This window comes from Microcebus murinus, chromosome 22 (genome assembly GCF_040939455.1).
Source record: "Microcebus murinus isolate Inina chromosome 22, M.murinus_Inina_mat1.0, whole genome shotgun sequence".
Lineage (NCBI taxonomy): Eukaryota > Metazoa > Chordata > Mammalia > Primates > Cheirogaleidae > Microcebus > Microcebus murinus.
The window spans coordinates 27,482,751-27,507,533 of record NC_134125.1 but is presented as its reverse complement, the minus strand read 5'-3'; the positions used below and the strand labels follow the sequence as shown (position 1 = coordinate 27,507,533).

The window sequence follows — 24,783 nt, the reverse complement described above, 5'->3', positions numbered from 1 at the left end:
TGTGTCCCATGGGTGGGGTGGGGTGGCCTGGTTTGGGGGGCGCTGAAGAAATCAGTCCCCTCCATCTCCTACCTCTGGAAAACGCCCAAGCCCGTGGAGAACTGCCGGCACCGCTTCGTGGGGGCCGGGACCCTCCTCCGTGTCCTCCTGTGGCCCAGTCCAAGGGGCCTGGGCCTGGCCGGGGCTGCATTGGACCCCGACCACCCTGGCGTGTGGACTCGCTAAAAATCGGCCATTAGATATTGGATTCCAGCTTCCTGGAGGTCATTTCACTAATGAGTGCACCGGAAAGAGTTTCCTAATCCATCTGTGAGGGTGGCAACTGAAAGAGAATTTTAAAGCTGACAGAATAGGCGAGGGAAGGCATAGGAGATTTCCACACCCAGCAAGGAAGACTTTCCCGAAATGGAAGAAAGAAACGAGCAAACAGAGACACCGGTAGCCCGCCCGGAAAAGAGTCTGCCCCTTAGAGAAAGCACCCTGACCGGGTTCACCCGTGGGTGGGTGGCGAGCTAGCGGCATTCAGAAGAGCGAGGCCCGCAGTCTGTGCGGAAGACACCTGCGCTCGGGTGTGTGTGGCGGCGCGATTCACAAGCAGCTCCAGATGTTAAACCAAGGAGAAGCCAGGGAGTTCCCAACGCCCCAGGTGTCCTCAGCCCACGACTGGCTGCTGTGGGAATGGGAAGCCCGGCTCCTTGTCTCAGAGCGGGGTTCCCAGGAGGATCAGGCTGAAGCTGGGACTTGGCCTCAAAGTGTCCCCTCGCATGGCCACCCCCTTCCCCTTCCTGCTCCTCTACTCCTGGTGCCCCTCCATCCAGGGGCCAGACCTTAAAGAGTCACCGCAAGAGAATCCTGGTCCCAAAGGAGCCTTCTGGGGGACCGGTGCTGAGAGAGGTTGTGGGCATGGCCCGCTGGGGCTCTGCCCGACCCAGGGCTGAGAGATGCCACCTCCCAGCTCTGGGTCCCTGCAGGAAGTGTTGGCAAGCACAGGGCCGGTCCTCCAAAGGCCCAGGTGCAGGGAGCCCAGGCCAAGCAGCCTGTGGAAGAAGCCACTTGCCGTGCCACCCCGGGAACAGGACTGCAGGCCCCGGCCCTTCCCACCTCCTCCTCCTCCTCCTCCTCCTCCTCCCCCCCGCCCCCCCCCCACAGGGCACAGGGCTCAGAGACACCTCAGACTCTTGCTACCCAAAGTGCAAAGGGCATCAGTTGCTCCTCCAACCCCCCAGCCCAGCAGACCACGTTGTCCAGCCAGCCCCCGGGCCTCCCTGGGGTGCCCAGCACAAAAGTGCAGACACCCACCGGACCCTCAGTCTCAGTTTTCGGAGGTTTTTGCCACTCTAAGGACCCGCAGGCCAGCTGGGCCTTCGGGCAGGACAGAGAGCCCCGGAATCCGACTTGGAGAGCTGCGTGTACGTCCCCATCAGGAGGCGGTCCCCACCTCCGCGGCTCTCCCCTTGCGGGGAGCGGCAGCCCAGCCGGCAGCCGCAGGGCCTCAGGGAAGACACCAGGCTGGGCCCCCGCGGCACAGCGGGGGCACGTCCCCCGCACTCACGCGACTTAGGGACGGCTGCTGGAGACTGCTGCGGCCACCCTGCTGCCGGGTTTCTGGAGGGCTTCCTGGAAGCAGCGTCCACACCAAGCCCTTGGAAGGCCCAGGCGACGGAGGAGCCGGTCAGGCAGGGGCCGAGGACGGTGAGAGGCCGGGCGGGAAGGAGCATGTCAGGCAGGGGCAGAGGACGGTGACAGGCCGGGCGGGGAGGAGCCGGTCAGGCGGGGGCCCAGGACAGTGACGGGCCTGGCCGGGGAGGAGCGCGTCAGGCAGGGGCAGAGGAGACGGGCTGGGTAAGGGTTAGGGTGACAGTTAGGGCACAATTCACAATCGCAAAGACGTGGAAGCGACCCGAGTGCCCATCCATCCAGGAGTGCATTAATAAAATGTGGCGCGTGGACACCACGGAGTGCCATTCGGCTGTGAGGAGCAGCGGTGAGAGGGCGCCTCTCGTGTTCTCCTGGCCAGAGCTGGAACCCGTTCCAGTAAGCCAGGTATCCCAAGAATGGACACACGAGCACCACGTGAGCGCGCTCACCAGCAAATTGGTACGAACGGATGGACGCCTAAGTGGACAGAGAGGAATCACCTTCATCGGGTGGGTGTCGGGCGGGTGGGGGGAGGGGAGGGGCATACACATCCATTAGGCATGGGGTGGGTGCGCACCGACTGGGGGATGGGCGCACTTGAAGCTCTGACCCGAGGGGGGAGGCTTGGAGAGGGCAAGGCACCCGACCTTAACATTGGTACCCCCACAATACGCTGCAACAACATGAGAGGTATATGAATAAGAACACAGGGGGGGCCGGGCGCGGTGGCTCACGCCTGTAATCCTAGCTCTCTGGGAGGCCGAGGCGGGCGGATTGCTCCAGGTCAGGAGTTCGAAACCAGCCTGAGCAAGAGCGAGACCCCCGTCTCTACTAAAAATAGAAAGAAATTAATTGGCCAACTAATATATATAGAAAAACACAGCCGGGCGTGGTGGTGCATGCCTGTAGTCCCAACTACTCGGGAGGCTGAGGCAGCAGGATTGCTTGAGCCCGGAGATTGAGGTTGCCGTGAGCTAGGCTGACGCCATGGCACTCACTCTAGCCTGGGCAGCAAAACGAGACTCTGTCTCAAAAAAAAAAAAAAAAAAAAAAAAAAAAGAACACAGGGGGGAGGGGGGCACGGGCAACACATGTCACCTGAATACTTGTACTCCCATCATCTGCTTGAAAAGAGAGAGAAAAGAAAATGCAATCATAGAGGTAAGAGACACTTTTTAAAAATCATGAATCCGAAGAGAAAAGTAAAAGGAGGCCTGTGGAGCAGGTCTGGGTGTGACTCCGGATCCCCCAACATCAGGTGCCACCACCAAAGATTCCTGCGTGTAGCCCATAGAACCCCAAAAGCAACGGGACGAGTTCTGGTCACATACTCCCTCAAAATGACATCCTGGCCTTCTTCTGGAACTCCCTCCCCTCTCAGACTCTCAAGGTTTCCTCCAGCGTGTCGGTTCCCACAGAGCAGACCTTTGGTCTGAGACCTGACAGTCCAGATGCCACGCATGCTGCCGCGTGGCGGCGGTGTCGCGGCTTGGGACAAGAGGAGGCCCCACGGTGCGGGCTGGGGCGCCAGGCACCGCGGGCGGGCGCTGAGGGTGGGGGTGACCCCCACCCCGGGCCGCCGCCGCGCTCCCAGAAAGGGGACAGAACAAGAGGCAAAAAAAAAAAAAAAAAAAAAAAGCAGCAGCCTGTGGCACCCGGTACTCCCAGGCGGTCTCCCATCCAAGTACTAACCAGGCCCGACCCCGCTTAGCTTCCGAGACCAGACGAGATCGGGGGCGTTCAGGGTGGTGTGGCCCTAGATGGCGGTGGCGGAGGGCGCCCCTGCCCCGCTCAAGAAGCCGAGCCTCTCTGGGCTTCCCCGCCGCCGCCTCCCGCCCCAGGCCCCGCGCCGGGCCGGGCCGGTTGAGTTCGCCGGCCAGGTCCCGCGGGCTCCCAGGGACGGGGGTGATGGGCGGGGCGGGGCGGGGCGGGGCGGGGCGGGGGGCTGTCTCTCTATACACACACACACACACTCACACTCACTCACACTCACACAAGATGCGCCTCCACGGCTGGACTCGCCAAGGTGGAGCCCTCCCAGCCCCCCTCGTCTCCTCGCCCGGCCTCCTTCACCTACCCGCTGCCCACCCCCAGCGCGTCGCTGCCTGCCGCTGACTGCGCACGCGCGGGACGCTCGCCCTTTGACCCCAGCCAGGGGCCGCCCTCCCCCACAACCCCTTTCAGCTGCGCCCCCCCCCCTCGCCCTGTGGGTGGGCTGCCGCCTATTCCCCCGGGCCAGGGCTGGGGCACAGCCAGTGTATGGGGCGTCTCTCTCTGGGGATGTGTCCCATGGGTGGGGTGGGGTGGCCTGGTTTGGGGGGCGCTGAAGAAATCAGTCCCCTCCATCTCCTACCTCTGGAAAACGCCCAAGCCCGTGGAGAACTGCCGGCACCGCTTCGTGGGGGCCGGGACCCTCCTCCGTGTCCTCCTGTGGCCCAGTCCAAGGGGCCTGGGCCTGGCCGGGGCTGCATTGGACCCCGACCACCCTGGCGTGTGGACTCGCTAAAAATCGGCCATTAGATATTGGATTCCAGCTTCCTGGAGGTCATTTCACTAATGAGTGCACCGGAAAGAGTTTCCTAATCCATCTGTGAGGGTGGCAACTGAAAGAGAATTTTAAAGCTGACAGAATAGGCGAGGGAAGGCATAGGAGATTTCCACACCCAGCAAGGAAGACTTTCCCGAAATGGAAGAAAGAAACGAGCAAACAGAGACACCGGTAGCCCGCCCGGAAAAGAGTCTGCCCCTTAGAGAAAGCACCCTGACCGGGTTCACCCGTGGGTGGGTGGCGAGCTAGCGGCATTCAGAAGAGCGAGGCCCGCAGTCTGTGCGGAAGACACCTGCGCTCGGGTGTGTGTGGCGGCGCGATTCACAAGCAGCTCCAGATGTTAAACCAAGGAGAAGCCAGGGAGTTCCCAACGCCCCAGGTGTCCTCAGCCCACGACTGGCTGCTGTGGGAATGGGAAGCCCGGCTCCTTGTCTCAGAGCGGGGTTCCCAGGAGGATCAGGCTGAAGCTGGGACTTGGCCTCAAAGTGTCCCCTCGCATGGCCACCCCCTTCCCCTTCCTGCTCCTCTACTCCTGGTGCCCCTCCATCCAGGGGCCAGACCTTAAAGAGTCACCGCAAGAGAATCCTGGTCCCAAAGGAGCCTTCTGGGGGACCGGTGCTGAGAGAGGTTGTGGGCATGGCCCGCTGGGGCTCTGCCCGACCCAGGGCTGAGAGATGCCACCTCCCAGCTCTGGGTCCCTGCAGGAAGTGTTGGCAAGCACAGGGCCGGTCCTCCAAAGGCCCAGGTGCAGGGAGCCCAGGCCAAGCAGCCTGTGGAAGAAGCCACTTGCCGTGCCACCCCGGGAACAGGACTGCAGGCCCCGGCCCTTCCCACCTCCTCCTCCTCCTCCTCCTCCTCCTCCCCCCCGCCCCCCCCCACAGGGCACAGGGCTCAGAGACACCTCAGACTCTTGCTACCCAAAGTGCAAAGGGCATCAGTTGCTCCTCCAACCCCCCAGCCCAGCAGACCACGTTGTCCAGCCAGCCCCCGGGCCTCCCTGGGGTGCCCAGCACAAAAGTGCAGACACCCACCGGACCCTCAGTCTCAGTTTTCGGAGGTTTTTGCCACTCTAAGGACCCGCAGGCCGGCTGGGCCTTCGGGCAGGACAGAAAGCCCCGGAATCCGACTTGGAGAGCTGCGTGTACGTCCCCATCAGGAGGCGGTCCCCACCTCCGCGGCTCTCCCCTTGCGGGGAGCGGCAGCCCAGCCGGCAGCCGCAGGGCCTCAGGGAAGACACCAGGCTGGGCCCCCGCGGCACAGCGGGGGCACGTCCCCCGCACTCACGCGACTTAGGGACGGCTGCTGGAGACTGCTGCGGCCACCCTGCTGCCGGGTTTCTGGAGGGCTTCCTGGAAGCAGCGTCCACACCAAGCCCTTGGAAGGCCCAGGCGACGGAGGAGCCGGTCAGGCAGGGGCCGAGGACGGTGAGAGGCCGGGCGGGAAGGAGCATGTCAGGCAGGGGCAGAGGACGGTGACAGGCCGGGCGGGGAGGAGCCGGTCAGGCGGGGGCCCAGGACAGTGACGGGCCTGGCCGGGGAGGAGCGCGTCAGGCAGGGGCAGAGGAGACGGGCTGGGTAAGGGTTAGGGTGACAGTTAGGGCACAATTCACAATCGCAAAGACGTGGAAGCGACCCGAGTGCCCATCCATCCAGGAGTGCATTAATAAAATGTGGCGCGTGGACACCACGGAGTGCCATTCGGCTGTGAGGAGCAGCGGTGAGAGGGCGCCTCTCGTGTTCTCCTGGCCAGAGCTGGAACCCGTTCCAGTAAGCCAGGTATCCCAAGAATGGACACACGAGCACCACGTGAGCGCGCTCACCAGCAAATTGGTACGAACGGATGGACGCCTAAGTGGACAGAGAGGAATCACCTTCATCGGGTGGGTGTCGGGCGGGTGGGGGGAGGGGAGGGGCATACACATCCATTAGGCATGGGGTGGGTGCGCACCGACTGGGGGATGGGCGCACTTGAAGCTCTGACCCGAGGGGGGAGGCTTGGAGAGGGCAAGGCACCCGACCTTAACATTGGTACCCCCACAATACGCTGCAACAACATGAGAGGTATATGAATAAGAACACAGGGGGGGCCGGGCGCGGTGGCTCACGCCTGTAATCCTAGCTCTCTGGGAGGCCGAGGCGGGCGGATTGCTCCAGGTCAGGAGTTCGAAACCAGCCTGAGCAAGAGCGAGACCCCCGTCTCTACTAAAAATAGAAAGAAATTAATTGGCCAACTAATATATATAGAAAAACACAGCCGGGCGTGGTGGTGCATGCCTGTAGTCCCAACTACTCGGGAGGCTGAGGCAGCAGGATTGCTTGAGCCCGGAGATTGAGGTTGCCGTGAGCTAGGCTGACGCCATGGCACTCACTCTAGCCTGGGCAGCAAAACGAGACTCTGTCTCAAAAAAAAAAAAAAAAAAAAAAAAAGAACACAGGGGGGAGGGGGGCACGGGCAACACATGTCACCTGAATACTTGTACTCCCATCATCTGCTTGAAAAGAGAGAGAAAAGAAAATGCAATCATAGAGGTAAGAGACACTTTTTAAAAATCATGAATCCGAAGAGAAAAGTAAAAGGAGGCCTGTGGAGCAGGTCTGGGTGTGACTCCGGATCCCCCAACATCAGGTGCCACCACCAAAGATTCCTGCGTGTAGCCCATAGAACCCCAAAAGCAACGGGACGAGTTCTGGTCACATACTCCCTCAAAATGACATCCTGGCCTTCTTCTGGAACTCCCTCCCCTCTCAGACTCTCAAGGTTTCCTCCAGCGTGTCGGTTCCCACAGAGCAGACCTTTGGTCTGAGACCTGACAGTCCAGATGCCACGCATGCTGCCGCGTGGCGGCGGTGTCGCGGCTTGGGACAAGAGGAGGCCCCACGGTGCGGGCTGGGGCGCCAGGCACCGCGGGCGGGCGCTGAGGGTGGGGGTGACCCCCACCCCGGGCCGCCGCCGCGCTCCCAGAAAGGGGACAGAACAAGAGGCAAAAAAAAAAAAAAAAAAAAAAAAGCAGCAGCCTGTGGCACCCGGTATTCCCAGGCGGTCTCCCATCCAAGTACTAACCAGGCCCGACCCCGCTTAGCTTCCGAGACCAGACGAGATCGGGGGCGTTCAGGGTGGTGTGGCCCTAGACGGCGGCGGCGGAGGGCGCCCCTGCCCCGCTCAAGAAGCCGAGCCTCTCTGGGCTTCCCCGCCGCCGCCTCCCGCCCCAGGCCCCGCGCCGGGCCGGGCCGGTTGAGTTCGCCGGCCGGGTCCCGCGGGCTCCCAGGGACGGGGGTGATGGGCGGGGCGGGGCGGGGCGGGGGGCTGTCTCTCTATACACACACACACACACTCACACTCACTCACACTCACACAAGATGCGCCTCCACGGCTGGACTCGCCAAGGTGGAGCCCTCCCAGCCCCCCTCGTCTCCTCGCCCGGCCTCCTTCACCTACCCGCTGCCCACCCCCAGCGCGTCGCTGCCTGCCGCTGACTGCGCACGCGCGGGACGCTCGCCCTTTGACCCCAGCCAGGGGCCGCCCTCCCCCACAACCCCTTTCAGCTGCGCCCCCCCCCTCGCCCTGTGGGTGGGCTGCCGCCTATTCCCCCGGGCCAGGGCTGGGGCACAGCCAGTGTATGGGGCGTCTCTCTCTGGGGATGTGTCCCATGGGTGGGGTGGGGTGGCCTGGTTTGGGGGGCGCTGAAGAAATCAGTCCCCTCCATCTCCTACCTCTGGAAAACGCCCAAGCCCGTGGAGAACTGCCGGCACCGCTTCGTGGGGGCCGGGACCCTCCTCCGTGTCCTCCTGTGGCCCAGTCCAAGGGGCCTGGGCCTGGCCGGGGCTGCATTGGACCCCGACCACCCTGGCGTGTGGACTCGCTAAAAATCGGCCATTAGATATTGGATTCCAGCTTCCTGGAGGTCATTTCACTAATGAGTGCACCGGAAAGAGTTTCCTAATCCATCTGTGAGGGTGGCAACTGAAAGAGAATTTTAAAGCTGACAGAATAGGCGAGGGAAGGCATAGGAGATTTCCACACCCAGCAAGGAAGACTTTCCCGAAATGGAAGAAAGAAACGAGCAAACAGAGACACCGGTAGCCCGCCCGGAAAAGAGTCTGCCCCTTAGAGAAAGCACCCTGACCGGGTTCACCCGTGGGTGGGTGGCGAGCTAGCGGCATTCAGAAGAGCGAGGCCCGCAGTCTGTGCGGAAGACACCTGCGCTCGGGTGTGTGTGGCGGCGCGATTCACAAGCAGCTCCAGATGTTAAACCAAGGAGAAGCCAGGGAGTTCCCAACGCCCCAGGTGTCCTCAGCCCACGACTGGCTGCTGTGGGAATGGGAAGCCCGGCTCCTTGTCTCAGAGCGGGGTTCCCAGGAGGATCAGGCTGAAGCTGGGACTTGGCCTCAAAGTGTCCCCTCGCATGGCCACCCCCTTCCCCTTCCTGCTCCTCTACTCCTGGTGCCCCTCCATCCAGGGGCCAGACCTTAAAGAGTCACCGCAAGAGAATCCTGGTCCCAAAGGAGCCTTCTGGGGGACCGGTGCTGAGAGAGGTTGTGGGCATGGCCCGCTGGGGCTCTGCCCGACCCAGGGCTGAGAGATGCCACCTCCCAGCTCTGGGTCCCTGCAGGAAGTGTTGGCAAGCACAGGGCCGGTCCTCCAAAGGCCCAGGTGCAGGGAGCCCAGGCCAAGCAGCCTGTGGAAGAAGCCACTTGCCGTGCCACCCCGGGAACAGGACTGCAGGCCCCGGCCCTTCCCACCTCCTCCTCCTCCTCCTCCTCCTCCTCCCCCCCGCCCCCCCCCCACAGGGCACAGGGCTCAGAGACACCTCAGACTCTTGCTACCCAAAGTGCAAAGGGCATCAGTTGCTCCTCCAACCCCCCAGCCCAGCAGACCACGTTGTCCAGCCAGCCCCCGGGCCTCCCTGGGGTGCCCAGCACAAAAGTGCAGACACCCACCGGACCCTCAGTCTCAGTTTTCGGAGGTTTTTGCCACTCTAAGGACCCGCAGGCCAGCTGGGCCTTCGGGCAGGACAGAGAGCCCCGGAATCCGACTTGGAGAGCTGCGTGTACGTCCCCATCAGGAGGCGGTCCCCACCTCCGCGGCTCTCCCCTTGCGGGGAGCGGCAGCCCAGCCGGCAGCCGCAGGGCCTCAGGGAAGACACCAGGCTGGGCCCCCGCGGCACAGCGGGGGCACGTCCCCCGCACTCACGCGACTTAGGGACGGCTGCTGGAGACTGCTGCGGCCACCCTGCTGCCGGGTTTCTGGAGGGCTTCCTGGAAGCAGCGTCCACACCAAGCCCTTGGAAGGCCCAGGCGACGGAGGAGCCGGTCAGGCAGGGGCCGAGGACGGTGAGAGGCCGGGCGGGAAGGAGCATGTCAGGCAGGGGCAGAGGACGGTGACAGGCCGGGCGGGGAGGAGCCGGTCAGGCGGGGGCCCAGGACAGTGACGGGCCTGGCCGGGGAGGAGCGCGTCAGGCAGGGGCAGAGGAGACGGGCTGGGTAAGGGTTAGGGTGACAGTTAGGGCACAATTCACAATCGCAAAGACGTGGAAGCGACCCGAGTGCCCATCCATCCAGGAGTGCATTAATAAAATGTGGCGCGTGGACACCACGGAGTGCCATTCGGCTGTGAGGAGCAGCGGTGAGAGGGCGCCTCTCGTGTTCTCCTGGCCAGAGCTGGAACCCGTTCCAGTAAGCCAGGTATCCCAAGAATGGACACACGAGCACCACGTGAGCGCGCTCACCAGCAAATTGGTACGAACGGATGGACGCCTAAGTGGACAGAGAGGAATCACCTTCATCGGGTGGGTGTCGGGCGGGTGGGGGGAGGGGAGGGGCATACACATCCATTAGGCATGGGGTGGGTGCGCACCGACTGGGGGATGGGCGCACTTGAAGCTCTGACCCGAGGGGGGAGGCTTGGAGAGGGCAAGGCACCCGACCTTAACATTGGTACCCCCACAATACGCTGCAACAACATGAGAGGTATATGAATAAGAACACAGGGGGGGCCGGGCGCGGTGGCTCACGCCTGTAATCCTAGCTCTCTGGGAGGCCGAGGCGGGCGGATTGCTCCAGGTCAGGAGTTCGAAACCAGCCTGAGCAAGAGCGAGACCCCCGTCTCTACTAAAAATAGAAAGAAATTAATTGGCCAACTAATATATATAGAAAAACACAGCCGGGCGTGGTGGTGCATGCCTGTAGTCCCAACTACTCGGGAGGCTGAGGCAGCAGGATTGCTTGAGCCCGGAGATTGAGGTTGCCGTGAGCTAGGCTGACGCCATGGCACTCACTCTAGCCTGGGCAGCAAAACGAGACTCTGTCTCAAAAAAAAAAAAAAAAAAAAAAAAAAGAACACAGGGGGGAGGGGGGCACGGGCAACACATGTCACCTGAATACTTGTACTCCCATCATCTGCTTGAAAAGAGAGAGAAAAGAAAATGCAATCATAGAGGTAAGAGACACTTTTTAAAAATCATGAATCCGAAGAGAAAAGTAAAAGGAGGCCTGTGGAGCAGGTCTGGGTGTGACTCCGGATCCCCCAACATCAGGTGCCACCACCAAAGATTCCTGCGTGTAGCCCATAGAACCCCAAAAGCAACGGGACGAGTTCTGGTCACATACTCCCTCAAAATGACATCCTGGCCTTCTTCTGGAACTCCCTCCCCTCTCAGACTCTCAAGGTTTCCTCCAGCGTGTCGGTTCCCACAGAGCAGACCTTTGGTCTGAGACCTGACAGTCCAGATGCCACGCATGCTGCCGCGTGGCGGCGGTGTCGCGGCTTGGGACAAGAGGAGGCCCCACGGTGCGGGCTGGGGCGCCAGGCACCGCGGGCGGGCGCTGAGGGTGGGGGTGACCCCCACCCCGGGCCGCCGCCGCGCTCCCAGAAAGGGGACAGAACAAGAGGCAAAAAAAAAAAAAAAAAAAAAAAGCAGCAGCCTGTGGCACCCGGTACTCCCAGGCGGTCTCCCATCCAAGTACTAACCAGGCCCGACCCCGCTTAGCTTCCGAGACCAGACGAGATCGGGGGCGTTCAGGGTGGTGTGGCCCTAGATGGCGGTGGCGGAGGGCGCCCCTGCCCCGCTCAAGAAGCCGAGCCTCTCTGGGCTTCCCCGCCGCCGCCTCCCGCCCCAGGCCCCGCGCCGGGCCGGGCCGGTTGAGTTCGCCGGCCAGGTCCCGCGGGCTCCCAGGGACGGGGGTGATGGGCGGGGCGGGGCGGGGCGGGGCGGGGCGGGGGGCTGTCTCTCTATACACACACACACACACTCACACTCACTCACACTCACACAAGATGCGCCTCCACGGCTGGACTCGCCAAGGTGGAGCCCTCCCAGCCCCCCTCGTCTCCTCGCCCGGCCTCCTTCACCTACCCGCTGCCCACCCCCAGCGCGTCGCTGCCTGCCGCTGACTGCGCACGCGCGGGACGCTCGTCCTTTGACCCCAGCCAGGGGCCGCCCTCCCCCACAACCCCTTTCAGCTGCGCCCCCCCCCCTCGCCCTGTGGGTGGGCTGCCGCCTATTCCCCCGGGCCAGGGCTGGGGCACAGCCAGTGTATGGGGCGTCTCTCTCTGGGGATGTGTCCCATGGGTGGGGTGGGGTGGCCTGGTTTGGGGGGCGCTGAAGAAATCAGTCCCCTCCATCTCCTACCTCTGGAAAACGCCCAAGCCCGTGGAGAACTGCCGGCACCGCTTCGTGGGGGCCGGGACCCTCCTCCGTGTCCTCCTGTGGCCCAGTCCAAGGGGCCTGGGCCTGGCCGGGGCTGCATTGGACCCCGACCACCCTGGCGTGTGGACTCGCTAAAAATCGGCCATTAGATATTGGATTCCAGCTTCCTGGAGGTCATTTCACTAATGAGTGCACCGGAAAGAGTTTCCTAATCCATCTGTGAGGGTGGCAACTGAAAGAGAATTTTAAAGCTGACAGAATAGGCGAGGGAAGGCATAGGAGATTTCCACACCCAGCAAGGAAGACTTTCCCGAAATGGAAGAAAGAAACGAGCAAACAGAGACACCGGTAGCCCGCCCGGAAAAGAGTCTGCCCCTTAGAGAAAGCACCCTGACCGGGTTCACCCGTGGGTGGGTGGCGAGCTAGCGGCATTCAGAAGAGCGAGGCCCGCAGTCTGTGCGGAAGACACCTGCGCTCGGGTGTGTGTGGCGGCGCGATTCACAAGCAGCTCCAGATGTTAAACCAAGGAGAAGCCAGGGAGTTCCCAACGCCCCAGGTGTCCTCAGCCCACGACTGGCTGCTGTGGGAATGGGAAGCCCGGCTCCTTGTCTCAGAGCGGGGTTCCCAGGAGGATCAGGCTGAAGCTGGGACTTGGCCTCAAAGTGTCCCCTCGCATGGCCACCCCCTTCCCCTTCCTGCTCCTCTACTCCTGGTGCCCCTCCATCCAGGGGCCAGACCTTAAAGAGTCACCGCAAGAGAATCCTGGTCCCAAAGGAGCCTTCTGGGGGACCGGTGCTGAGAGAGGTTGTGGGCATGGCCCGCTGGGGCTCTGCCCGACCCAGGGCTGAGAGATGCCACCTCCCAGCTCTGGGTCCCTGCAGGAAGTGTTGGCAAGCACAGGGCCGGTCCTCCAAAGGCCCAGGTGCAGGGAGCCCAGGCCAAGCAGCCTGTGGAAGAAGCCACTTGCCGTGCCACCCCGGGAACAGGACTGCAGGCCCCGGCCCTTCCCACCTCCTCCTCCTCCTCCTCCTCCTCCTCCCCCCCGCCCCCCCCCCACAGGGCACAGGGCTCAGAGACACCTCAGACTCTTGCTACCCAAAGTGCAAAGGGCATCAGTTGCTCCTCCAACCCCCCAGCCCAGCAGACCACGTTGTCCAGCCAGCCCCCGGGCCTCCCTGGGGTGCCCAGCACAAAAGTGCAGACACCCACCGGACCCTCAGTCTCAGTTTTCGGAGGTTTTTGCCACTCTAAGGACCAGCAGGCCAGCTGGGCCTTCGGGCAGGACAGAGAGCCCCGGAATCCGACTTGGAGAGCTGCGTGTACGTCCCCATCAGGAGGCGGTCCCCACCTCCGCGGCTCTCCCCTTGCGGGGAGCGGCAGCCCAGCCGGCAGCCGCAGGGCCTCAGGGAAGACACCAGGCTGGGCCCCCGCGGCACAGCGGGGGCACGTCCCCCGCACTCACGCGACTTAGGGACGGCTGCTGGAGACTGCTGCGGCCACCCTGCTGCCGGGTTTCTGGAGGGCTTCCTGGAAGCAGCGTCCACACCAAGCCCTTGGAAGGCCCAGGCGACGGAGGAGCCGGTCAGGCAGGGGCCGAGGACGGTGAGAGGCCGGGCGGGAAGGAGCATGTCAGGCAGGGGCAGAGGACGGTGACAGGCCGGGCGGGGAGGAGCCGGTCAGGCGGGGGCCCAGGACAGTGACGGGCCTGGCCGGGGAGGAGCGCGTCAGGCAGGGGCAGAGGAGACGGGCTGGGTAAGGGTTAGGGTGACAGTTAGGGCACAATTCACAATCGCAAAGACGTGGAAGCGACCCGAGTGCCCATCCATCCAGGAGTGCATTAATAAAATGTGGCGCGTGGACACCACGGAGTGCCATTCGGCTGTGAGGAGCAGCGGTGAGAGGGCGCCTCTCGTGTTCTCCTGGCCAGAGCTGGAACCCGTTCCAGTAAGCCAGGTATCCCAAGAATGGACACACGAGCACCACGTGAGCGCGCTCACCAGCAAATTGGTACGAACGGATGGACGCCTAAGTGGACAGAGAGGAATCACCTTCATCGGGTGGGTGTCGGGCGGGTGGGGGGAGGGGAGGGGCATACACATCCATTAGGCATGGGGTGGGTGCGCACCGACTGGGGGATGGGCGCACTTGAAGCTCTGACCCGAGGGGGGAGGCTTGGAGAGGGCAAGGCACCCGACCTTAACATTGGTACCCCCACAATACGCTGCAACAACATGAGAGGTATATGAATAAGAACACAGGGGGGGCCGGGCGCGGTGGCTCACGCCTGTAATCCTAGCTCTCTGGGAGGCCGAGGCGGGCGGATTGCTCCAGGTCAGGAGTTCGAAACCAGCCTGAGCAAGAGCGAGACCCCCGTCTCTACTAAAAATAGAAAGAAATTAATTGGCCAACTAATATATATAGAAAAACACAGCCGGGCGTGGTGGTGCATGCCTGTAGTCCCAACTACTCGGGAGGCTGAGGCAGCAGGATTGCTTGAGCCCGGAGATTGAGGTTGCCGTGAGCTAGGCTGACGCCATGGCACTCACTCTAGCCTGGGCAGCAAAACGAGACTCTGTCTCAAAAAAAAAAAAAAAAAAAAAAAAAAAGAACACAGGGGGGAGGGGGGCACGGGCAACACATGTCACCTGAATACTTGTACTCCCATCATCTGCTTGAAAAGAGAGAGAAAAGAAAATGCAATCATAGAGGTAAGAGACACTTTTTAAAAATCATGAATCCGAAGAGAAAAGTAAAAGGAGGCCTGTGGAGCAGGTCTGGGTGTGACTCCGGATCCCCCAACATCAGGTGCCACCACCAAAGATTCCTGCGTGTAGCCCATAGAACCCCAAAAGCAACGGGACGAGTTCTGGTCACATACTCCCTCAAAATGACATCCTGGCCTTCTTCTGGAACTCCCTCCCCTCTCAGACTCTCAAGGTTTCCTCCAGCGTGTCGGTTCCCACAGAGCAGACCTTTGGTCTGAGACCTGACAGTCCAGATGCCACGCATGCTGCCGCGTGGCGGCGGTGTCGCGGCTTGGGACAAGAGGAGGCCCCACGGTGCGGGCTGGGGCGCCAGGCACCGCGGGCGGGCGCTGAGGGTGGGGGTGACCCCCACCCCGGGCCGCCGCCGCGCTCCCAGAAAGGGGACAGAACAAGAGGCAAAAAAAAAAAAAAAAAAAAAAAGCAGCAGCCTGTGGCACCCGGTACTCCCAGGCGGTCTCCCATCCAAGTACTAACCAGGCCCGACCCCGCTTAGCTTCCGAGACCAGACGAGATCGGGGGCGTTCAGGGTGGTGTGGCCCTAGACGGCGGTGGCGGAGGGCGCCCCTGCCCCGCTCAAGAAGCCGAGCCTCTCTGGGCTTCCCCGCCGCCGCCTCCCGCCCCAGGCCCCGCGCCGGGCCGGGCCGGTTGAGTTCGCCGGCCAGGTCCCGCGGGCTCCCAGGGACGGGGGTGATGGGCGGGGCGGGGCGGGGCGGGGCGGGGCGGGGGGCTGTCTCTCTATACACACACACACACACTCACACTCACTCACACTCACACAAGATGCGCCTCCACGGCTGGACTCGCCAAGGTGGAGCCCTCCCAGCCCCCCTCGTCTCCTCGCCCGGCCTCCTTCACCTACCCGCTGCCCACCCCCAGCGCGTCGCTGCCTGCCGCTGACTGCGCACGCGCGGGACGCTCGTCCTTTGACCCCAGCCAGGGGCCGCCCTCCCCCACAACCCCTTTCAGCTGCGCCCCCCCCCCTCGCCCTGTGGGTGGGCTGCCGCCTATTCCCCCGGGCCAGGGCTGGGGCACAGCCAGTGTATGGGGCGTCTCTCTCTGGGGATGTGTCCCATGGGTGGGGTGGGGTGGCCTGGTTTGGGGGGCGCTGAAGAAATCAGTCCCCTCCATCTCCTACCTCTGGAAAACGCCCAAGCCCGTGGAGAACTGCCGGCACCGCTTCGTGGGGGCCGGGACCCTCCTCCGTGTCCTCCTGTGGCCCAGTCCAAGGGGCCTGGGCCTGGCCGGGGCTGCATTGGACCCCGACCACCCTGGCGTGTGGACTCGCTAAAAATCGGCCATTAGATATTGGATTCCAGCTTCCTGGAGGTCATTTCACTAATGAGTGCACCGGAAAGAGTTTCCTAATCCATCTGTGAGGGTGGCAACTGAAAGAGAATTTTAAAGCTGACAGAATAGGCGAGGGAAGGCATAGGAGATTTCCACACCCAGCAAGGAAGACTTTCCCGAAATGGAAGAAAGAAACGAGCAAACAGAGACACCGGTAGCCCGCCCGGAAAAGAGTCTGCCCCTTAGAGAAAGCACCCTGACCGGGTTCACCCGTGGGTGGGTGGCGAGCTAGCGGCATTCAGAAGAGCGAGGCCCGCAGTCTGTGCGGAAGACACCTGCGCTCGGGTGTGTGTGGCGGCGCGATTCACAAGCAGCTCCAGATGTTAAACCAAGGAGAAGCCAGGGAGTTCCCAACGCCCCAGGTGTCCTCAGCCCACGACTGGCTGCTGTGGGAATGGGAAGCCCGGCTCCTTGTCTCAGAGCGGGGTTCCCAGGAGGATCAGGCTGAAGCTGGGACTTGGCCTCAAAGTGTCCCCTCGCATGGCCACCCCCTTCCCCTTCCTGCTCCTCTACTCCTGGTGCCCCTCCATCCAGGGGCCAGACCTTAAAGAGTCACCGCAAGAGAATCCTGGTCCCAAAGGAGCCTTCTGGGGGACCGGTGCTGAGAGAGGTTGTGGGCATGGCCCGCTGGGGCTCTGCCCGACCCAGGGCTGAGAGATGCCACCTCCCAGCTCTGGGTCCCTGCAGGAAGTGTTGGCAAGCACAGGGCCGGTCCTCCAAAGGCCCAGGTGCAGGGAGCCCAGGCCAAGCAGCCTGTGGAAGAAGCCACTTGCCGTGCCACCCCGGGAACAGGACTGCAGGCCCCGGCCCTTCCCACCTCCTCCTCCTCCTCCTCCTCCTCCTCCCCCCGCCCCCCCCCCACAGGGCACAGGGCTCAGAGACACCTCAGACTCTTGCTACCCAAAGTGCAAAGGGCATCAGTTGCTCCTCCAACCCCCCAGCCCAGCAGACCACGTTGTCCAGCCAGCCCCCGGGCCTCCCTGGGGTGCCCAGCACAAAAGTGCAGACACCCACCGGACCCTCAGTCTCAGTTTTCGGAGGTTTTTGCCACTCTAAGGACCAGCAGGCCAGCTGGGCCTTCGGGCAGGACAGAGAGCCCCGGAATCCGACTTGGAGAGCTGCGTGTACGTCCCCATCAGGAGGCGGTCCCCACCTCCGCGGCTCTCCCCTTGCGGGGAGCGGCAGCCCAGCCGGCAGCCGCAGGGCCTCAGGGAAGACACCAGGCTGGGCCCCCGCGGCACAGCGGGGGCACGTCCCCCGCACTCACGCGACTTAGGGACGGCTGCTGGAGACTGCTGCGGCCACCCTGCTGCCGGGTTTCTGGAGGGCTTCCTGGAAGCAGCGTCCACACCAAGCCCTTGGAAGGCCCAGGCGACGGAGGAGCCGGTCAGGCAGGGGCCGAGGACGGTGAGAGGCCGGGCGGGAAGGAGCATGTCAGGCAGGGGCAGAGGACGGTGACAGGCCGGGCGGGGAGGAGCCGGTCAGGCGGGGGCCCAGGACAGTGACGGGCCTGGCCGGGGAGGAGCGCGTCAGGCAGGGGCAGAGGAGACGGGCTGGGTAAGGGTTAGGGTGACAGTTAGGGCACAATTCACAATCGCAAAGACGTGGAAGCGACCCGAGTGCCCATCCATCCAGGAGTGCATTAATAAAATGTGGCGCGTGGACACCACGGAGTGCCATTCGGCTGTGAGGAGCAGCGGTGAGAGGGCGCCTCTCGTGTTCTCCTGGCCAGAGCTGGAACCCGTTCCAGTAAGCCAGGTATCCCAAGAATGGACACACGAGCACCACGTGAGCGCGCTCACCAGCAAATTGGTACGAACGGATGGACGCCTAAGTGGACAGAGAGGAATCACCTTCATCGGGTGGGTGTCGGGCGGGTGGGGGGAGGGGAGGGGCATACACATCCATTAGGCATGGGGTGGGTGCGCACCGACTGGGGGATGGGCGCACTTGAAGCTCTGACCCGAGGGGGGAGGCTTGGAGAGGGCAAGGCACCCGACCTTAACATTGGTACCCCCACAATACGCTGCAACAACATGAGAGGTATATGAATAAGAACACAGGGGGGGCCGGGCGCGGTGGCTCACGCCTGTAATCCTAGCTCTCTGGGAGGCCGAGGCGGGCGGATTGCTCCAGGTCAGGAGTTCGAAACCAGCCTGAGCAAGAGCGAGACCCCCGTCTCTACTAAAAATAGAAAGAAATTAATTGGCCAACTAATATATATAGAAAAACACAGCCGGGCGTGGTGGTGCATGCCTGTAGTCCCAACTACTCGGGAGGCTGAGGCAGCAGGATTGCTTGAGCCCGGAGATTGAGGTTGCCGTGAGCTAGGCTGACGCCATGGCACTCACTCTAGCCTGGGCAGCAAAACGAGACTCTGTCTCAAAAAAAAAAAAAAAAAAAAAAAAAGAACACAGGGGGGAGGGGGGCACGGGCAACACATGTCACCTGAATACTTGTACTCCCATCATCTGCTTGAAAAGAGAGAGAAAAGAAAATGCAATCATAGAGGTAAGAGACACTTTTTAAAAATCATGAATCCGAAGAGAAAAGTAAAAGGAGGCCTGTGGAGCAGGTCTGGGTGTGACTCCGGATCCCCCAACATCAGGTGCCACCACCAAAGATTCCTGCGTGTAGCCCATAGAACCCCAAAAGCAACGGGACGAGTTCTGGTCACATACTCCCTCAAAATGACATCCTGGCCTTCTTCTGGAACTCCCTCCCCTCTCAGACTCTCAAGGTTTCCTCCAGCGTGTCGGTTCCCACAGAGCAGACCTTTGGTCTGAGACCTGACAGTCCAGATGCCACGCATGCTGCCGCGTGGCGGCGGTGTCGCGGCTTGGGACAAGAGGAGGCCCCACGGTGCGGGCTGGGGCGCCAGGCACCGCGGGCGGGCGCTGAGGGTGGGGGTGACCCCCACCCCGGGCCGCCGCCGCGCTCCCAGAAAGGGGACAGAACAAGAGGCAAAAAAAAAAAAAAAAAAAAAAAGCAGCAGCCTGTGGCACCCGGTACTCCCAGGCGGTCTCCCATCCAAGTACTAACCAGGCCCGACCCCGCTTAGCTTCCGAGACCAGACGAGATCGGGGGCGTTCAGGGTGGTGTGGCCCTAGACGGCGGTGGCGGAGGGCGCCCCTGCCCCGCTCAAGAAGCCGAGCCTCTCTGGGCTTCCCCGCCGCCGCCTCCCGCCCCAGGCCCCGCGCCGGGCCGGGCCGGTTGAGTTCGCCGGCCGGGTCCCGCGGGCTCCCAGGGACGGGGGTGATGGGCGGGGCGGGGCGGGGCGGGGCGGGGCGGGGGGCTGTCTCTCTATACACAAACACACACACTCACACTCACTCACACTCACACAAGATGCGCCTCCACGGCTGGACTCGCCAAGGTGGAGCCCTCCCAGCCCCCCTCGTCTCCTCGCCCGGCCTCCTTCACCTACCCGCTGCCCACCCCCAGCGCGTCGCTGCCTGCCGCTGACTGCGCACGCGCGGGACGCTCGTCCTTTGACCCCAGCCAGGGGCCGCCCTCCCCCACAACCCCTTTCAGCTGCGCCCCCCCCCTCGCCCTGTGGGTGGGCTGCCGCCTATTCCCCCGGGCCAGGGCTGGGGCACAGCCAGTGTATGGGGCGTCTCTCTCTGGGGATGTGTCCCATGGGTGGGGTGGGGTGGCCTGGTTTGGGGGGCGCTGAAGAAATCAGTCCCCTCCATCTCCTACCTCTGGAAAACGCCCAAGCCCGTGGAGAACTGCCGGCACCGCTTCGTGGGGGCCGGGACCCTCCTCCGTGTCCTCCTGTGGCCCAGTCCAAGGGGCCTGGGCCTGGCCGGGGCTGCATTGGACCCCGACCACCCTGGCGTGTGGACTCGCTAAAAATCGGCCATTAGATATTGGATTCCAGCTTCCTGGAGGTCATTTCACTAATGAGTGCACCGGAAAGAGTTTCCTAATCCATCTGTGAGGGTGGCAACTGAAAGAGAATTTTAAAGCTGACAGAATAGGCGAGGGAAGGCATAGGAGATTTCCACACCCAGCAAGGAAGACTTTCCCGAAATGGAAGAAAGAAACGAGCAAACAGAGACACCGGTAGCCCGCCCGGAAAAGAGTCTGCCCCTTAGAGAAAGCACCCTGACCGGGTTCACCCGTGGGTGGGTGGCGAGCTAGCGGCATTCAGAAGAGCGAGGCCCGCAGTCTGTGCGGAAGACACCTGCGCTCGGGTGTGTGTGGCGGCGCGATTCACAAGCAGCTCCAGATGTTAAACCAAGGAGAAGCCAGGGAGTTCCCAACGCCCCAGGTGTCCTCAGCCCACGACTGGCTGCTGTGGGAATGGGAAGCCCGGCTCCTTGTCTCAGAGCGGGGTTCCCAGGAGGATCAGGCTGAAGCTGGGACTTGGCCTCAAAGTGTCCCCTCGCATGGCCACCCCCTTCCCCTTCCTGCTCCTCTACTCCTGGTGCCCCTCCATCCAGGGGCCAGACCTTAAAGAGTCACCGCAAGAGAATCCTGGTCCCAAAGGAGCCTTCTGGGGGACCGGTGCTGAGAGAGGTTGTGGGCATGGCCCGCTGGGGCTCTGCCCGACCCAGGGCTGAGAGATGCCACCTCCCAGCTCTGGGTCCCTGCAGGAAGTGTTGGCAAGCACAGGGCCGGTCCTCCAAAGGCCCAGGTGCAGGGAGCCCAGGCCAAGCAGCCTGTGGAAGAAGCCACTTGCCGTGCCACCCCGGGAACAGGACTGCAGGCCCCGGCCCTTCCCACCTCCTCCTCCTCCTCCTCCTCCTCCTCCCCCCCGCCCCCCCCCCACAGGGCACAGGGCTCAGAGACACCTCAGACTCTTGCTACCCAAAGTGCAAAGGGCATCAGTTGCTCCTCCAACCCCCCAGCCCAGCAGACCACGTTGTCCAGCCAGCCCCCGGGCCTCCCTGGGGTGCCCAGCACAAAAGTGCAGACACCCACCGGACCCTCAGTCTCAGTTTTCGGAGGTTTTTGCCACTCTAAGGACCAGCAGGCCAGCTGGGCCTTCGGGCAGGACAGAGAGCCCCGGAATCCGACTTGGAGAGCTGCGTGTACGTCCCCATCAGGAGGCGGTCCCCACCTCCGCGGCTCTCCCCTTGCGGGGAGCGGCAGCCCAGCCGGCAGCCGCAGGGCCTCAGGGAAGACACCAGGCTGGGCCCCCGCGGCACAGCGGGGGCACGTCCCCCGCACTCACGCGACTTAGGGACGGCTGCTGGAGACTGCTGCGGCCACCCTGCTGCCGGGTTTCTGGAGGGCTTCCTGGAAGCAGCGTCCACACCAAGCCCTTGGAAGGCCCAGGCGACGGAGGAGCCGGTCAGGCAGGGGCCGAGGACGGTGAGAGGCCGGGCGGGAAGGAGCATGTCAGGCAGGGGCAGAGGACGGTGACAGGCCGGGCGGGGAGGAGCCGGTCAGGCGGGGGCCCAGGACAGTGACGGGCCTGGCCGGGGAGGAGCGCGTCAGGCAGGGGCAGAGGAGACGGGCTGGGTAAGGGTTAGGGTGACAGTTAGGGCACAATTCACAATCGCAAAGACGTGGAAGCGACCCGAGTGCCCATCCATCCAGGAGTGCATTAATAAAATGTGGCGCGTGGACACCACGGAGTGCCATTCGGCTGTGAGGAGCAGCGGTGAGAGGGCGCCTCTCGTGTTCTCCTGGCCAGAGCTGGAACCCGTTCCAGTAAGCCAGGTATCCCAAGAATGGACACACGAGCACCACGTGAGCGCGCTCACCAGCAAATTGGTACGAACGGATGGACGCCTAAGTGGACAGAGAGGAATCACCTTCATCGGGTGGGTGTCGGGCGGGTGGGGGGAGGGGAGGGGCATACACATCCATTAGGCATGGGGTGGGTGCGCACCGACTGGGGGATGGGCGCACTTGAAGCTCTGACCCGAGGGGGGAGGCTTGGAGAGGGCAAGGCACCCGACCTTAACATTGGTACCCCCACAATACGCTGCAACAACATGAGAGGTATATGAATAAGAACACAGGGGGGGCCGGGCGCGGTGGCTCACGCCTGTAATCCTAGCTCTCTGGGAGGCCGAGGCGGGCGGATTGCTCCAGGTCAGGAGTTCGAAACCAGCCTGAGCAAGAGCGAGACCCCCGTCTCTACTAAAAATAGAAAGAAATTAATTGGCCAACTAATATATATAGAAAAACACAGCCGGGCGTGGTGGTGCATGCCTGTAGTCCCAACTACTCGGGAGGCTGAGGCAGCAGGATTGCTTGAGCCCGGAGATTGAGGTTGCCGTGAGCTAGGCTGACGCCATGGCACTCACTCTAGCCTGGGCAGCAAAACGAGACTCTGTCTCAAAAAAAAAAAAAAAAAAAAAAAAAGAACACAGGGGGGAGGGGGGCACGGGCAACACATGTCACCTGAATACTTGTACTCCCATCATCTGCTTGAAAAGAGAGAGAAAAGAAAATGCAATCATAGAGGTAAGAGACACTTTTTAAAAATCATGAATCCGAAGAGAAAAGTAAAAGGAGGCCTGTGGAGCAGGTCTGGGTGTGACTCCGGATCCCCCAACATCAGGTGCCACCACCAAAGATTCCTGCGTGTAGCCCATAGAACCCCAAAAGCAACGGGACGAGTTCTGGTCACATACTCCCTCAAAATGACATCCTGGCCTTCTTCTGGAACTCCCTCCCCTCTCAGACTCTCAAGGTTTCCTCCAGCGTGTCGGTTCCCACAGAGCAGACCTTTGGTCTGAGACCTGACAGTCCAGATGCCACGCATGCTGCCGCGTGGCGGCGGTGTCGCGGCTTGGGACAAGAGGAGGCCCCACGGTGCGGGCTGGGGCGCCAGGCACCGCGGGCGGGCGCTGAGGGTGGGGGTGACCCCCACCCCGGGCCGCCGCCGCGCTCCCAGAAAGGGGACAGAACAAGAGGCAAAAAAAAAAAAAAAAAAAAAAAGCAGCAGCCTGTGGCACCCGGTACTCCCAGGCGGTCTCCCATCCAAGTACTAACCAGGCCCGACCCCGCTTAGCTTCCGAGACCAGACGAGATCGGGGGCGTTCAGGGTGGTGTGGCCCTAGACGGCGGTGGCGGAGGGCGCCCCTGCCCCGCTCAAGAAGCCGAGCCTCTCTGGGCTTCCCCGCCGCCGCCTCCCGCCCCAGGCCCCGCGCCGGGCCGGGCCGGTTGAGTTCGCCGGCCGGGTCCCGCGGGCTCCCAGGGACGGGGGTGATGGGCGGGGCGGGGCGGGGCGGGGCGGGGCGGGGGGCTGTCTCTCTATACACAAACACACACACTCACACTCACTCACACTCACACAAGATGCGCCTCCACGGCTGGACTCGCCAAGGTGGAGCCCTCCCAGCCCCCCTCGTCTCCTCGCCCGGCCTCCTTCACCTACCCGCTGCCCACCCCCAGCGCGTCGCTGCCTGCCGCTGACTGAGCACGCGCGGGACGCTCGTCCTTTGACCCCAGCCAGGGGCCGCCCTCCCCCACAACCCCTTTCAGCTGCGCCCCCCCCCTCGCCCTGTGGGTGGGCTGCCGCCTATTCCCCCGGGCCAGGGCTGGGGCACAGCCAGTGTATGGGGCGTCTCTCTCTGGGGATGTGTCCCATGGGTGGGGTGGGGTGGCCTGGTTTGGGGGGCGCTGAAGAAATCAGTCCCCTCCATCTCCTACCTCTGGAAAACGCCCAAGCCCGTGGAGAACTGCCGGCACCGCTTCGTGGGGGCCGGGACCCTCCTCCGTGTCCTCCTGTGGCCCAGTCCAAGGGGCCTGGGCCTGGCCGGGGCTGCATTGGACCCCGACCACCCTGGCGTGTGGACTCGCTAAAAATCGGCCATTAGATATTGGATTCCAGCTTCCTGGAGGTCATTTCACTAATGAGTGCACCGGAAAGAGTTTCCTAATCCATCTGTGAGGGTGGCAACTGAAAGAGAATTTTAAAGCTGACAGAATAGGCGAGGGAAGGCATAGGAGATTTCCACACCCAGCAAGGAAGACTTTCCCGAAATGGAAGAAAGAAACGAGCAAACAGAGACACCGGTAGCCCGCCCGGAAAAGAGTCTGCCCCTTAGAGAAAGCACCCTGACCGGGTTCACCCGTGGGTGGGTGGCGAGCTAGCGGCATTCAGAAGAGCGAGGCCCGCAGTCTGTGCGGAAGACACCTGCGCTCGGGTGTGTGTGGCGGCGCGATTCACAAGCAGCTCCAGATGTTAAACCAAGGAGAAGCCAGGGAGTTCCCAACGCCCCAGGTGTCCTCAGCCCACGACTGGCTGCTGTGGGAATGGGAAGCCCGGCTCCTTGTCTCAGAGCGGGGTTCCCAGGAGGATCAGGCTGAAGCTGGGACTTGGCCTCAAAGTGTCCCCTCGCATGGCCACCCCCTTCCCCTTCCTGCTCCTCTACTCCTGGTGCCCCTCCATCCAGGGGCCAGACCTTAAAGAGTCACCGCAAGAGAATCCTGGTCCCAAAGGAGCCTTCTGGGGGACCGGTGCTGAGAGAGGTTGTGGGCATGGCCCGCTGGGGCTCTGCCCGACCCAGGGCTGAGAGATGCCACCTCCCAGCTCTGGGTCCCTGCAGGAAGTGTTGGCAAGCACAGGGCCGGTCCTCCAAAGGCCCAGGTGCAGGGAGCCCAGGCCAAGCAGCCTGTGGAAGAAGCCACTTGCCGTGCCACCCCGGGAACAGGACTGCAGGCCCCGGCCCTTCCCACCTCCTCCTCCTCCTCCTCCTCCTCCTCCCCCCCGCCCCCCCCCCACAGGGCACAGGGCTCAGAGACACCTCAGACTCTTGCTACCCAAAGTGCAAAGGGCATCAGTTGCTCCTCCAACCCCCCAGCCCAGCAGACCACGTTGTCCAGCCAGCCCCCGGGCCTCCCTGGGGTGCCCAGCACAAAAGTGCAGACAC

At 62.8% G+C, this 24,783-nt stretch overlaps 1 non-coding gene and 5 pseudogenes across 1 annotated transcript; all 6 read right to left on the bottom strand.

Moving 5' to 3' along the window:
• Positions 1-3,281: 3,281 nt before the first annotated feature.
• LOC142863650 (uncharacterized) lies at positions 3,282-3,400 on the bottom strand (annotated as a pseudogene).
• Positions 3,401-7,197: 3,797 nt separating this feature from the next.
• On the bottom strand, positions 7,198-7,316 carry LOC142863579 (5S ribosomal RNA). The gene has a single exon (XR_012914350.1). It is a non-coding gene; the product is annotated as a 5S ribosomal RNA (ribosomal RNA).
• Positions 7,317-11,103: 3,787 nt separating this feature from the next.
• LOC142863649 (uncharacterized) lies at positions 11,104-11,222 on the bottom strand (annotated as a pseudogene).
• A 3,799-nt stretch (positions 11,223-15,021) lies between these two features.
• On the bottom strand, positions 15,022-15,140 carry LOC142863636 (uncharacterized; annotated as a pseudogene).
• A 3,796-nt stretch (positions 15,141-18,936) lies between these two features.
• On the bottom strand, positions 18,937-19,055 carry LOC142863635 (uncharacterized; annotated as a pseudogene).
• Positions 19,056-22,851: 3,796 nt separating this feature from the next.
• On the bottom strand, positions 22,852-22,970 carry LOC142863634 (uncharacterized; annotated as a pseudogene).
• Between the last annotated feature and the right edge of the window lie 1,813 nt (positions 22,971-24,783).